The following is a 15,677-nucleotide window of genomic DNA, read 5'->3' on the forward strand; positions in this document are numbered from 1 at the left end:
ATATTACACGATTAAGACATGTTCAGATGGAGTAAGTTAAGCTCCTGGAATATTTTAATCCTTCACAATTCTGTCATTTTATTTCAACACTATTCAATAACTTTTATCCAAATTCTACTTGGTCCCTTAAATACTACATGTTGTCTTCATATTGCCTACGGTTCAACAAAGTCTAAATTCTGGTTACCATAAAAATTGAATGGGTCTACAACAACTACCATCCTCCTATCTTTATCCTAATTGCACGAGGGCTGGGAAATAACTCTAAAGTGATAGGTTACGAGGCAGGGTGCACCCCGAACAGGTCACCAGTCTATCACCTAGAAACAAACAACCATTTACACTTACATTCACGGATAATTTAGAATCATCAATTAACCTAACTCTAATAGCTTCATGACTTTTCACTGTGGCAGGAAACCAGAATACCCAGAGAGAAACCACTGCAAACTAGCCAGACTGTGGACTTGCACCCAGGACCTTCTTACTGTGGAGCAACAGCACTCACCAGCATGCCAACAATATAGGAAATACAGGGAAGCTATGATTTCCTGTTGAATTTTGTACAGATCTTTAAAGCCTGAGGCAATTGTGTTAAATACACATGGGATGCTTACGTAAATCCAAGGGCTGGCCCCCTTTTCTTTCTTTTTTTAAAATTTATTTATTTTTTCATGTTTCAGTGTGTTCCTCCTTCAATTAAATCTCAATCACAAAAATGTGGCGCTCCGAAATAAGGCTCACACCGTTAATTCATCATTTTCACTCTGTACCACTGCTCCTTATCAGGCTGTGCGAAGCACAGTAAACAATTCAGTCGAGGCCTTGAGCCATAAACAGACATCACTCACAGACATTGTTTTCATAACCAAACTGCTTTAGACCCTGTCCCCTAAATCTACACAAATGCCCTCTGGGTGACATGAAATGCATTTAACCAATTAACAATCAATTACTTCTTGTTGTTGTAACAAATTCTGTATTTGGAGGTTTGTGTGCAGCATTTTGCGTATCAGCATAGCATTTGTTAGTAAAGCATTCTTCATTGCATCAGCGTGTGTGTATCACTCTTCATTGCACAAACATGTGTATGTGTGTATGTGTGTGTGGATCACTTCTCAGTGAATTGAATCAGCATTTCGATTTGTGTGCGTGTGTGTGTGTCATTTCTCAGTCAATCAACGAGTGCATATGTGTTCATATGTGTGTTTCTCTTGATTCTGAGTCAGTGTATGTAGATGTGTGTGTTTGTGTGTGTGTTTGTGTTCATCACTTTCCTGTTCTGGTGTTCTGGGTAAACCATGGCCTGAAGCGTGCTCTGGGGTCCTGCCTCCCCCTTTTCAGTCCGTTTGGGTCCATTGGTGCTGCTGCCCAAAGTTCTCTCCATACTGGTTCTGGCCCCAATTGAGGCATTCCTTTTCTCCAGTGTCCTGCATCTTCTCCTTGTCCAGCTCCTCCTTAACATGACCCTTTTTGCTTCTGTAGGTTCTTCAGGGTTTGCTCCTGTGTTGGAGCTTCTCTTCAGGTTTGACAACCTCCTGCTCCAGCAAGCTCCGGCCTGATTTTAAGTCCTGTATCTGGGACTCCAAGCCTGACTGATGGGTTCGATTAGCAGCCAGCTCCTCCTGAGGCATGCTCAGTTTCTGCTCTGATGTCTTGAGCTCTCACTGAGGGCAGAAACCTCAGAGTCTTTTCCGTACACGTCAGATTGAAGTTTATTGATGTTTTCCTTGCTTTGCTCCACGGCCTTCTGCAGCTCTGCTGTTCGGCTCTTCTCAGAGGTCAGCTCCTGGCTGAGCCCCGACACCTGTGCCTTCAGCTTATGTTCTTCTGCTGCTTTTGTCCAATCTGAGGTGCCTTCTGACCTCAGTTACTCCTCGTGTCTCTGGCACGCCCTTTTTGCTGCCCGATCCTCCGTGTTGGTCCGTCACTGTCCTGCACAGGTTTAATGCAGTGTTGTTAAGGTCAGCATTCTTTGCTCGGCCTCACTTTTCATCCGGGCTTAATAGGCATCTCGTCACAGCTCTGTCAGCTGAAGCTGTCTGGAAATCTCCCCCGTGTAGTGAAACGGGCCTTGGATTTAACGTTCTCTGTCTCCGCTGCATGAGATCGTTTTCCTGCAGCACTGTTGACATTCTCAGGCTGTTGTTGTGAGTCCAGCTGCTGTAGCATTTGGTCAGGGTCACATCAAAGATGGTAGAAGGGAGAGCAAAGATGGTAGAGGGGAGAGCAGGAGTCCAGGTCAGCCTCGGCTTTCCGGGCCGACAAAGCAGCCTGTAATTAAGCATAAAGAGAAAAAACAAAAACAAAACAAAAACAGACGAACAGGAAAATGATGTTGTTTTGGCTGTGTTGTTCAGAGAGGGGCCAGGCCCTGTGTCAGCCTTCTCCCCCCCTTTTTTTTGTTTTTTCTCACTATATAATCAACTCCTAACCCACCAAGTTGACAGGACAACACAGGTACACGTTAAAATTCTTAAGATCATGTTTAATAATTCAAAAAAGGAATTTTTATTTCATTCAATAATCACTTGTATTAATCAATCAGAGGAAAACATGTCACAATTTGACTCTTTTAACCACTAAATTTATTATTTCATCACTGGTTTATCATACCAGTGTCTGTCTTTTTGAAGTCAAGTTGTTGTCCTGCAACCCAGAGAGTTTATTTGTTAGTAGTGGATAAACTTTATCATTTACAGTTTTTTCTGAATGCTTAAACCCTAACTGTGATTCTTATAGCACAATTCCTAAAACTATTAATACTTATAGCAAAACCACTCACTGAGTTTGCAAATCTAAAAGCACAAACACTGCTTTGCACTTAGTTTGCAATTTTGTAATACACACTTTGCAAAACTGTAGGCACAACTCACTGCTTACACTCAATTACCAAATTTCCAACACACTCCTAGCAAAATTATACACATGTATGGCTATCATTAACACTATTTTGCCAACTGTCTGGCACACTTTCACTTGTGAAAACTTTTTTAGATAATTAGTTCACTTTGCAATCAGCCTAAGCACTATAATACAGGTAAGCTCTGTGTGTGGAGTACAATGGAGGGAGCAGGAAGAGTGAGAAGTAGAGGAGGCCGAGGAAGAGGACGTGGAGGTGAAGAAGTAGGATGAAGAGGACGACAAGGACAAGGAGGAGCAAGAGGAGGATGAGAAGGGGGGAAAGGAGGATGAGGAGGGGGGAGAGGAAGGGTAAGAAGAGTAAGAAATAGAATTGCTGATGACATCAGAGCTACAATAGTGGACCATGTAATCAACCGTGGAATGACCCTGAGGGAAGCTGGCCAACGGGTTCAGCCTAACTCGAGCCACTACTCTGTAGCAAGCATCATAAGGACATTTTGAAATGAGAATCAGTTAGTACAGTCACTTTGCACTAAGATTTGTAGCACAACAATACCATAGATGTAAAAATACTGAAATTGTTACTTTACAGAATTGCTAGACGACCAGATGCTGGGGGCAGAGGAAGCATGTTCACTGCAGAACAAGAAACCCATATAGTCAATATGGCGATTGCAAATAATCCTATACTTGGAAATAAACACTTATGTTTGTTTTGATGTGTGTGAATAATAGTACTTGAAGTTAACTGACATAGCCTACCTTGTGCACAGAGAAAGCAAAAGCCAGATGTGTTTTTTATTCATACCATCAGTGTGCAGTTAGCGCATTGTGTGCTTAGTAGATGATGGCTTGTGTGTACTGTTTGATACGAAAGCACCATTTTTACGAAAGTGTGAAGAGTTAATCTAGCTGTGTTCGCTTTTGCAAGAGAACTACAATGTTTTGATAATTGGGTGACAGGTTTTCTTATTTGTGTGTAGAGTTTTGCAAAAATAGCCAATAGTTACAAAAAATGTGCTTAAGCAATCAGAAAAAACTGTAAGCAATCAGAAAAAACTGTAATACACCCCTTCTCTGGATCAAAAGCAGTTCAATGACATGAAAATGAAAGGCTTACAGCACCAGGTATTCCCAGGCAGTCTCCCATCCAAGTACTAACCAAGCCCAGCCCTGCTTAGCTTCCGAGATCAGACGAGGTCAGGCGTGCTCAGGGTGGTATGGCCGTAAGCTGCTGCCCAGAACACAATGTGTCAGTTTATTGTCAAACACGTACCCTAAAGCAGATGACTCGTAATCTGGAGAGGAAATGGCGTGTCACAAATTTAGAGGATCATCATTTAGCCTGGAGAAATAGTTTGTTGCTTTATAAGAAAGCCCTCCGCAAAGCCAGAACAGCTTACTACTCATCACTGATTGAAGAAAATAAGAACAACCCCAGGTTTCTCTTCAGCACTGTAGCCAGGCTGACAAAAAGTCAGAGCTCTTTTGAGCCAACCATCCCTTTAACGTTAACTAGTGATGACTTCATGAACTTCTTCACAAATAAAATTTTTATCATTAGAGAAAAAATTACCAATAATCATCCCACAGATGTAATATTATCTACAGCTACTCTTAGTTCCATTGATGTTAAGTTAGACTCTTTTTCTCCAATCGATCTTTCTGAGTTAACTTCAATAATTACTTCCTCCAAACCATCAACGTGTCTTTTAGACCCCATTCCTACAAAACTGCTCAAAGAAGTCCTGCCATTGATTAATTCTTCGATCTTATATATGATCAACCTATCTCTAATAATCGGCTATGTACCACAGGCCTTCAAGGTGGCTGCAGTTAAACCTTTACTCAAAAAGCCATCTCTAGACCCAGCAGTCTTAGCTAATTATAGGCCAATCTCCAACCTTCCTTTCATATCAAAAATCCTTGAAAGAGTAGTTGTCAAACAGCTAACAGATCATCTGCAGAGGAATGGTTTATTTGAAGAGTTTCAGTCAGGTTTCAGAGTTCATCACAGCACAGAAACAGCTTTAGTGAAGGTTACAAATGATCTTCTTATGGCCTCTGACAGTGGACTCATCTCTGTGCTTGTCCTTCTTGACCTTAGTGCAGCATTCGATACTGTTGACCATAATATCCTGTTAGAGCGATTAGAACATGCTGTAGGTATTACAGGTATTGCACTGCAGTGGTTTGTATCATATCTATCTAATAGACTCCAATTTGTGCATGTAAATGGAGAGTCCTCTTCACACACTGAGGTTAATTATGGAGTTCCACAGGGTTCAGTGCTAGGACCAATTCTGTTTACATTATACATGCTTCCCCTAGGCAGCATCATTAGAAGACATAGCATACATTTTCACTGCTATGCAGATGACACCCAGCTCTATCTGTCCATGAAGCCAGATAACACACACCAATTAGTTAAACTGCAGGAATGTCTTAAAGACATAAAGACTTGGATGGCCACTAACTTTCTGCTTCTTAACTCAGATAAAACTGAGGTCATTGTACTCGGCGCTGAAAAGCTTAGAAATATGGTATCTAACCAGATTCTTACTCTGGATGGCATTACCTTGGCCTCCAGTAACACTGTGAGGAACCTTGGAGTCATTTTTGACCAGGATATGTCCTTCAACGCACATATTAAACAAATATGTAAGACTGCGTTCTTCCATTTGCGCAACATCTCTAAAATTAGAAATATCCTGTCTCAGAGTGATGCTGAAAAACTAGTTCATGCATTTATTACTTCCAGGCTGGACTACTGCAATTCATTATTATCAGGATGTCCAAAAAACTCACTGAAAAGCCTTCAGTTAATCCAAAATGCTGCAGCAAGAGTACTGACAGGGACTACAAAGAGAGAGCATATTTCTCCTGTTTTGGCTTCCCTTCATTGGCTTCCTGTTAAATCCAGAATTGAATTCAAAATCCTGCTCCTCACATACAAGGTCTTAAATAATCAGGCCCCATCTTATCTTAATGACCTTGTAGTACCATATCACCCTATTAGAGCACTTCGCTCCCACTCTGCAGGCCTACTTGTTGTTCCTAGAGTATTTAAAAGTAGAATGGGAGGGAGAGCCTTCAGTTTTCAGGCCCCTCTTCTGTGGAACCAGCTTCCAGTTTGGATTCGGGAGACAGACACTATCTCTACTTTTAAGATTAGGCTTAAAACTTTCCTTTTTGCTAAAGCATATAGTTAGGGCTGGACCAGGTGACCCTGAATCCTCCCTTAGTTATGCTGCAATAGATGTAGGCTGCCGGGGGATTCCCATGATGCATTGAGTTTTTCCTTTCCAGTCACCTTTCTCACTCACTATGTGTTAATAGACCTCTCTGTATTGAATCATATCTGTTATTAATCTCTGTCTCTCTTCCACAGCATGTCTTTATCCTGTCTTCCTTCTCTCACCCCAACCGGTCGCAGCAGATGGCCGCCCCTCCCTGAGCCTGGTTCTGCCGGAGGTTTCTTCCTGTTAAAAGGGAGTTTTTCCTTCCCACTGTCGCCAAAGTGCTTGCTCATAGGGGGTCATATGATTGTTGGGCTTTTCTCTGTATCTATGAAGCGCCTTGAGGCGACATTTGTTGTGATTTGGCGCTATATAAATAAAATTGAATTGAATTGAATTGAAGTGATGAGGTGGCCAGTACCTGAAGTTACGAACACAATCCTATAACCCTACCTTCATGCTTGCCTAATACCCTAAGCCAAAGACTCAGTTTAGCATTTATCCAGCAGTACAGGACCTGGATTTTTGAAGATGGCCTCAGGGACCAGCACAGGGCCTGGTGTGGTGTAGTTAGCCTCGGCCAGCAGCACTGGCCCTGGTGTGTTGTAGGTGGCCTCAGCCAGCAGAACAAGACATTGGTGAAAACAGCCAAAAGCAATGTCGTTAATGTGCCCTCATTAATGGGCAGCTGCTTTGGGTCTTTTAATACACCCCTTCTCTGGATCAAAAGCAGTTCAATGACATGAAAATGAAAGGCTTACAGCACCAGGTATTCCCAGGCAGTCTCCCATCCAAGTACTAACCAAGCCCAGCCCTGCTTAGCTTCCGAGATCAGACGAGGTCAGGCGTGCTCAGGGTGGTATGGCCGTAAGCTGCTGCCCAGAACACAATGTGTCAATTTATGGAATCAAGTGATGAGTTGGCCAGTACCTGAAGTTACGAACACAATCCTATAACCCTACCTGCATGCTTGCCTAATACCCTAACCCAAAGACTCAGTTTAGCATTTATCCAGCAGCACAGGTCCTGGATTTTTGAAGATGGCCTCAGGAACCAGCACAGGGCCTGGTGTGGTGTAGTTAGCCTCGGCCAGCAGCACTGGCCCTGGTGTGTTGTAGGTGGCCTCAGCCAGCAGAACAAGACATTGGTGAAAACAGCCAAAAGCAATGTCGTTAATGTGCCCTCATTAATGGGCAGCTGCTTTGGGTCTTTTAATACACCCCTTCTCTGGATCAAAAGCAGTTCAATGACATGAAAATGAAAGGCTTACAGCACCAGGTATTCCCAGGCAGTCTCCCATCCAAGTACTAACCAAGCCCAGCCCTGCTTAGCTTCCAAGATCAGACGAGGTCAGGCGTGCTCAGGGTGGTATGGCCGTAAGCTGCTGCCCACAGCACAATGTGTCAATTTATGGAATCAAGTGATGAGGTGGCCAGTACCTGAAGTTACGAACACAATCCTAAAACCCTACCTGCATGCTTGCCTAATACCCTAAGCCAAAGACTCAGTTTAGCATTTATCCAGCAGCACAGGCCCTGGATTTTTGAAGATGGCCTCAGGAACCAGCACAGGGCCTGGTGTGGTGTAGTTAGCCTCGGCCAGCAGCACTGGCCCTGGTGTGTTGTATGTGGCCTCAGCCAGCAGAACAAGACATTGGTGAAAACAGCCAAAAGCAATGTCGTTAATTTGCCCTCATTAATGGGCAGCTGCTTTGGGTCTTTTAATACACCCCTTCTCTGGATCAAAAGTAGTTCAATGACATGAAAGGCTTACAGGGCCAGGTATTCCCAGGCAGTCTCCCATCCAAGTACTAACCAAGCCCAGCCCTGCTTAGCTTCCGAGATCAGACGAGGTCAGGCGTGCTCAGGGTGGTATGGCCGTAAGCTGCTGCCCAGAACACAATGTGTCAATTTATGGAATCAAGTGATGAGGTGGCCAGTACCTGAAGTTACGAACACAATCCTATAACCCTACCTGCATGCTTGCCTAATACCCTAACCCAAAGACTCAGTTTAGCATTTATCCAGCAGCACGGGCCCTGGATTTTTGAAGATGGCCTCAGGAACCAGCACAGGGCCTGGTGTGGTGTAGTTAGCCTCGGCCAGCAGCACTGGCCCTGGTGTGCTGTAGGTGGCCTCAGCCAGCAGAACAAGACATTGGTGAAAACAGCCAAAAGCAATGTCGTTAATGTGCCCTCATTAATGGGCAGCTGCTTTGGGTCTTTTAATAAACCCCTTCTCTGGATCAAAAGTAGTTCAATGACATGAAAATGAAAGGCTTACAGCACCAGGTATTCCCAGGCAGTCCCCTATCCAAGTACTAACCAAGCCCAGCCCTGCTTAGCTTCCGAGATCAGACGAGGTTAGGCGTGCTCAGGGTGGTATGGCCGTAAGCTGCTGCCCACAGCACAATGTGTCAATTTATGGAATCAAGTGATGAGGTGGCCAGTACCTGAAGTTACGAACACAATCCTATAACCCTACCTGCATGCTTGCCTAATACCCTAAGCCAAAGACTCAGTTTAGCATTTATCCAGCAGCACAGGCCCTGGATCTTTGAAGATGGCCTCAGGAACCAGCACAGGGCCTGGTGTGGTGTAGTTAGCCCCTAACAGTGATTTTCATATTAATGAAGACAGGAAATGGGACGGGAAAGACGGGAAATGATGAAAATAGAATAAAGTTTTGTTTTTTCTCTAAAGTGTGTTTATCAAATTTAAATAATTGAACGTGTGAGTTACAGTGTAAACTAGAAAAATTTGCATTTCCTGCGAAAATGCTGTGTGGATGCTTTAAAGCTGAAGCTTTCTGCTGAAAACTGCTTAAAAAGCTGAAAATAGCTGAAGAAGCTGAAGTCAGTATCTGAAAAGTTGTTGAAATTGTAATAACTTTGTAGATGAATAACAACTGAGCAAAAATATAATAACTTTGAAGAAACTTAAGAAGAAACATAAAGTGTTTGCAAAAATCCTATATGAAAAGGGGAATATAGCAGAAATGTTGTAACTCAGCAGAAACATAGTAACTTGGCAGAAATAGTACAACATGGCAAAAGTGTTGTAATACAGCAGAAATGTTAATATGTAGCACAAACCTAAAAACTTTGAAAAATGTTGTAAGAGTACAACTTAATATACAGTAGTATAATAGTAACACGTAGTAGAAATGCAAAACAGGAACTGAAATAGTATAATTCAGCAGAAAAGTAATAACTTTAGCAGAAATATTGGAAATGCAAAACGGCCAGCTTCAAAAAGCTGAAGTTCTAGCTAATGTTTCTGCTAAGGCAGAAACATTAGAAAAGTTACAAAGGAACTGCCGGCAGATACACAAAGCTAAGGCAAAAATGACATGCCTAGCAATGTTTACAAATAGGAACACACACAGACACATAACCCATGTTCAGAAAACAATGCGTACAAACATAGATGCAAGCATACACACAGACATAGAAACACATACACACAAGGGCACACAGAGACAAACAGAGCATGAAGTGTCCTGTAAGTTTCTATGCCAGTCAATAAGTCTGAATCTGGTCAAGTTGAAATCACTAATGGATGCTGGTCACCAACGAATAAAAATTGAGTCAAAAAGCACACACAAACACACACACTTCTGTAAAGTTATGAGAAATTCAAAAACTTGACTTGACTGACATCGGCTTCTTCAGGGTTTTTTTTCAGCTTTATATTTTCAACTGTATCTATGAGAGTCAAAAAGCCTGGATCTGCTCAAGTTGAATCCACCAATCAGAGCCTTTCATTTTCATGTCATTGAACTGCTTTTGATCCAGAGAAGGGGTGTATTACAGTTTTTTCTGATTGCTTAAGCACATTTTTTGTAACTATTGGCTATTTTTGCAAAACTCTACACACAAATAAGAAAACCTGTCACCCAATTATCAAAACATTGTAGTTCTCTTGCAAAAGCGAACACAGCTAGATTAACTCTTCACACCTTCGTAAAAATGGTGTTTTCGTATCAAACAGTACACACAAGCCATCATCTACTAAGCACACAATGCGCTAACTGCACACTGATGGTATGAATAAAAAACACATCTGGCTTTTGCTTTCTCTGTGCACAAGGTAGGCTATGTCAGTTAACTTCAAGTACTATTATTCACACACATCAAAACAAACATAAGTGTTTATTTCCAAGTATAGGATTATTTGCAATCGCCATATTGACTATATGGGTTTCTTGTTCTGCAGTGAACATGCTTCCTCTGCCCCCAGCATCTGGTCGTCTAGCAATTCTGTAAAGTAACAATTTCAGTATTTTTACATCTATGGTATTGTTGTGCTACAGATCTTAGTGCAAAGTGACTGTACTAACTGATTCTCATTTCAAAACGTCCTTATGATGCTTGCTACAGAGTAGTGGCTCGAGTTAGGCTGAACCCGTTGGCCAGCTTCCCTCAGGGTCATTCCACAGTTGATTACATGGTCCACTATTGTAGCTCTGATGTCATCAGCAATTCTATTTCTTACTCTTCTTACCCTTCCTCTCCCCCCTCCCCCCTCCTCTCCCCCCTTCTCATCCTCCTCTTGCTCCTCCTTGTCCTTGTCGTCCTCTTCATCCTACTTCTTCACCTCCACGTCCTCTTCCTCGGCCTCCTCTACTTCTCACTCTTCCTGCTCCCTCCATTGTACTCCACACACAGAGCTTACCTGTATTATAGTGCTTAGGCTGATTGCAAAGTGAACTAATTATCTAAAAAAGTTTTCACAAGTGAAAGTGTGCCAGACAGTTGGCAAAATAGTGTTAATGATAGCCATACATGTGTATAATTTTGCTAGGAGTGTGTTGGAAATTTGGTAATTGAGTGTAAGCAGTGAGTTGTGCCTACAGTTTTGCAAAGTGTGTGTTACAAAATTGCAAACTGAGTGCAAAGCAGTGTTTGTGCTTTTAGATTTGCAAACTCAGTGAGTGGTTTTGCTATAAGTATTAATAGTTTTAGGAATTGTGCTATAAGAATCACAGTTAGGGTTTAAGCATTCAGAAAAAACTGTAAAAGACCCAAAGCAGCTGCCCATTAATGAGGGCACATTACAGTTTTTTCTGATTGCTTAAGCACATTTTTTGTAACTATTGGCTATTTTTGCAAAACTCTACACACAAATAAGAAAACCTGTCACCCAATTATCAAAACATTGTAGTTCTCTTGCAAAAGCGAACACAGCTAGATTAACTCTTCACACCTTCGTAAAAATGGTGTTTTCGTATCAAACAGTACACACAAGCCATCATCTACTAAGCACACAATGCGACAACTGCACACTGAAGGTATGAATACAAAACACATCTGGCTTTTGCTTTCTCTGTGCACAACGTAGGCTATGTCAGTTTGAGCTCATACTTTTGTCATAGATCCGTAAGCATAGAGGGATCCAAACTTCAAGTACTGGTGTTTATTCACACACATCAAAACAAACACAAGTGTTTATTACCAAGTATAGGATTATTTGCAATCGCCATATTGACTATATGGGTTTCTTGGTCTGCAGTGAACATGCTTCCTCTGCCCCAGCATCTGGTCGTCTAGCAATTCTGTAAAGTAACAATTTAAGTATTTTTACATCTATGGTATTGTTGTGTTTCTCATCAGCGTATGGCAGTGCTACAAATCTTAGTGCAAAGTGACTGTACTAACCGATTCTCATTTCAAAATATCCTTATGATACTTGCTACAGTGTAGCGGCTCGAGTTAGGCTGAACCCGTTGGCCAGCTCCCCTCAGGGTCATTCCACAGTTGATTACATGGTCCACTATTGTAGCTCTGATGTCATCAGCAATTCTATTTCTTACTCTTCTTACCCTTCCTCTCCCCCCTCCTCGTCCTCCTCTCCCCCCTCCTCATCCTCATCTTGCTCCTCCTTGTCCTTGTCGTCCTCTTCTTCCTACTTCTTCACCTCCACGTCCTCTTCCTCGGCCTCCTCTACTTCTCACTCTTCCTGCTCCCTCCATTGTACTCCACACACAGAGCTTACCTGTATTATAGTGCTTAGGCTGATTGCAAAGTGAACTAATTATCTAAAAAGGTTTTCACATGTGACAGTGTGCCAGACAGTTAGCAAAATAGTGTAAATAATAGCCTTAAATGTGTATAGTTTTGCTAGGAGTGCATTGATCATTTGGAAATTGAGTGTAAAGCAGTGAGTTGTGTTTACAGTTCTGCAAAAAGAGTGCTGTGCAGTGGATTGTAGCTACAGGTTTGCAAAGTGTGTGTTACAAAATGGCAAACTAAGTGCAAAGCAGTGTTTGTGCTTTTAGTTTTGCAAACTCAGTGAGTGGTTTTGCTATAAGTATTAATAGTTTTAGAAATTGTGCTATAAGAATCACAGTTAGGGTTTAAGCAATCAGAAAAAACTGTAAAAACCAGACAGCATTTCATCAGAGCAGGGTCGGAGCAGGGTTTGTTAATTGCAATACCCCAAAGAAACCACTAGATGTCACTAGCTGGAAGGCTGGTGATGTGTGTATATCATCGCCGTCTTCTGTTTTATCCAGTAGTGCTGCTACTGCATAAAACAACACTAATACTAATTTGCAGTTTTTTTTTTTAATAAATAGAAATCATTGCAATGGTTTCAATTATTCAAAGTAGACTAAACAGATTTGAATAAAAGTATTAGAATCAAACTGGAATAAAAAATAACAACACAGCACAACACAACTTGATTTCTATTTTCGTTTCACCTTTCTTTTCAACTTTTCAACAAATTAGTTGAAAACAGCATCCGCAATACAACAGGATTTCTGTAAAGTCACATAAAAATGTAAAAGCATAGTTTTGTGACGGAATTTTTGCCATCAACATGCATTGTACCATTTTGGGCGCTCTCTGTTAACACAACTTCACACTACTTGAAAGCTTTGTGCAAGGAAAGAGACAATAATAGAAAGGCAGAGCAAGCAATGGTGTGGCTAGCTAAGACAACCCTTCACTCCTTAAATATCAGTTTGAATATATGTTTTGATTTGTATAATTTTTCATACATTCAACTTTTTGTGCAGTTTACTTCTCACAGTTTATTTATCTTAAAAATATACAGGCGGTAGGATTAGGAAACACACACACACACACACACACACACACACACACACACTGACATGTCCTGTGTCATGGCCCAGCTTTTATAAGATTTTATTTTGTTATTTAAATATTCTATTTGATTTAATCTTGATATTGTTTTCTGTATTTTATCCCTCACTGTTTTTATTCTTTATCTTAGTTTCAAGTTGTTTCAGAGTTTAAAGACCCTTTGGGGGAACACTTTTTCTTCTTGGGCTATGTGTTTTTGTGACTAATCACAAATACACTTCAATACAGAAAACTGACTTTCTATTTCCAAAAATCTGGTTGGGAAAGTACAGATATTTTTTTTTAATGTAAAAAGAAAGGATGTCGATCCTGAAGCACTTATTGAAAGTACTGAGCTGCTCGTTTAAACTTCTCCTGACGTTCTCTGGTAGAGTTGGCCTTCAGATTGTGAATTTAGCATATTCTACTAAATAAAAGGTTTTTATTTAAGTTTCCTACAACTGTATCTTGAAAGAAAATAAGATTCTCTGCTAAGTGGAAGACATTGCATTCCATTGGCTCTATGATGTGACGGATCAATGTAATGGAAATAGTTTCCTTCTGTTGTTGCTGATGAATCACACAGAGGACCCACAACCGCATTTACAAATTCAGGTTGACAATGGGCAGAGCTCTTCAGTGAAATTGTTCTTTGCTTTTCTAACACAACTTATAAAGTTTTACAGCTGTGTACACCACCAATTAGAAAATAAAACCATAAAAAAATCCAATGTACAACCGGGGAATTTCCAGAGAAGACTTTAGCACTTACTGGATGATGTAGTGGTGTGTTTACGTAAGTAGCTGCCTCTGTTTAAAATGGCTACATAAATAACAAGTTTTTGATTAAATCAGAAGATCTTCATCTTTCCTAAATGTTGAGGTTTCACTTTCTAATTGCTTCTTTTATTGAGCATAAAAAGAGAGCAAAGAAGATGAGTGGTTTAGCAGACAGATCAGATAACAAAACTAAACATGTGGTTGAACATTTAAACAACAGGGCTCCTATCTGTGTGAAAAAGACCAGGATTTAGCTGGACTGCAGCCATAATAAAACTGACTTGTATTTATTACATGCTAGAGATAAAGAAGTTATTCAACCCTTGATAAGTACCTCCTTTATCAAAGAATACACTAAGCCGTCCTTTATGAAAGGACAGAAGATAATGTCAACGGACTATTGGACCTTCATTAATAAGATGAAGTGAAACTGATCGTGTAAGTGTTAATTATTAAGTTTCAGTAAAAGGACTAGATGTTACAGTATCAGGGGTTGTAACATCTAGTCCCGAATCTTTCATGGTCCTGGGCTTTGACCCAGTGTTTTAAGTTTGTTGTTATGTTTATTGTATTGTTTGGTCTTGTTCACTCTTTGGGGAATTATTGATTCTTATGTTACGTTTTCAGAGCCCTGATCCAAGTTGTTATTTCACAGAGTTTTGTCACCTCTGTGTGTTCTCACCAGCACCCCTATATGTAGTTAGTCATGTCTGGTTATGGATGTCAAGTCTCTGTCTTGTCTCCATGTCGCTCTTGTTCTCCCTCTGTCCCACACTCTCTGTGTTTAGTTCATCTGAGTCTCACTAGGTGATTCTCTCTTTCCTCTTTTTATGTGATATCCTCTTGTCCTGTGTGCATTATGTTCAGTTCTGCTTCCCCTGTCTCGTCAGTCAGACTTCAGCCGTGTTCCCCTCCTCTCTGCCCCGATTTCCCTTTTGTGTAAACATTGTCTCTGTCGTCTCCTGTCTGCTGTCGATCTCCATCATCCTTCCAGCTGTGTGTTCTGTCAGTTTAGTGTTTCCCAGTTTAATTTCCAAGTGCCTTCATGGTTTTGTTATGTCAATCTGTGACTCCTGCAATAAAGCTGCCTTTGAGTCCTGCCTTTTTTGGACCTATCCCGCCTCACCCCACACAGCTTTCATGACAGTTTCCTGTGTGTGAACCTTCATGAAAAGCTGAGAGAAACCAAATATATGAACTATAAACATCTTTTCTTGCTTGAAGATCATACACTCTAATATATATATTACATGAAAATATCATGAATTGTATTTACATTATCAAAGGGAACATAAAGTTTAATATAATTCAGTCTGAATGTGTTTTGTCCTAAATTTAAGCGATGCTGTAACATCAGCCAATCATTACTCAAGTCACAGAAAGTTTTAGTAAAGGTCCAGTGGAAAAGCAAAAATCTCAACCTCACAACAATGTTGACCTCAATAAAACACATTTATAGTGATGCTAACAGAAACTTGATTTCCCTTCGCTTTTAGCACAACTACCATATTAATCTGATTAAAGGCTATTATTAGAGTTTCTTTTGCTGAAGCAAGCGATTAGGAATTGCAATTATAGCACTGCAGGGAAGAATATTTCAGAAATTAAGGAAATCAAAAAACTTGAGCTCAATGGTGGGCTGAGAACACAAGTCCATAAGTTCTCTATGAGCCTATCAATCTATCATCTTGATGCATTCTCAAT

General features: G+C 40.9%; 2 non-coding genes and 3 pseudogenes across 2 annotated transcripts; all 5 read right to left on the bottom strand.

The window, feature by feature from the left end:
• Positions 1-3,978: 3,978 nt before the first annotated feature.
• On the bottom strand, positions 3,979-4,097 carry LOC148104948 (5S ribosomal RNA). The gene has a single exon (XR_015718799.1). It is a non-coding gene; the product is annotated as a 5S ribosomal RNA (ribosomal RNA).
• A 2,761-nt stretch (positions 4,098-6,858) lies between these two features.
• LOC148104949 (5S ribosomal RNA) lies at positions 6,859-6,977 on the bottom strand. Its single transcript, XR_015718800.1, has one exon. It is a non-coding gene; the product is annotated as a 5S ribosomal RNA (ribosomal RNA).
• Positions 6,978-7,367: 390 nt separating this feature from the next.
• Positions 7,368-7,486, bottom strand: LOC148104950 (5S ribosomal RNA; annotated as a pseudogene).
• A 384-nt stretch (positions 7,487-7,870) lies between these two features.
• On the bottom strand, positions 7,871-7,989 carry LOC148104951 (5S ribosomal RNA; annotated as a pseudogene).
• A 390-nt stretch (positions 7,990-8,379) lies between these two features.
• On the bottom strand, positions 8,380-8,498 carry LOC148104952 (5S ribosomal RNA; annotated as a pseudogene).
• Between the last annotated feature and the right edge of the window lie 7,179 nt (positions 8,499-15,677).

The sequence above is a fragment of the Neolamprologus brichardi genome, chromosome 3 (genome assembly GCF_056152115.1).
Source record: "Neolamprologus brichardi isolate AB-2024 chromosome 3, ASM5615211v1, whole genome shotgun sequence".
NCBI classification, from domain to species: Eukaryota; Metazoa; Chordata; class Actinopteri; order Cichliformes; family Cichlidae; genus Neolamprologus; species Neolamprologus brichardi.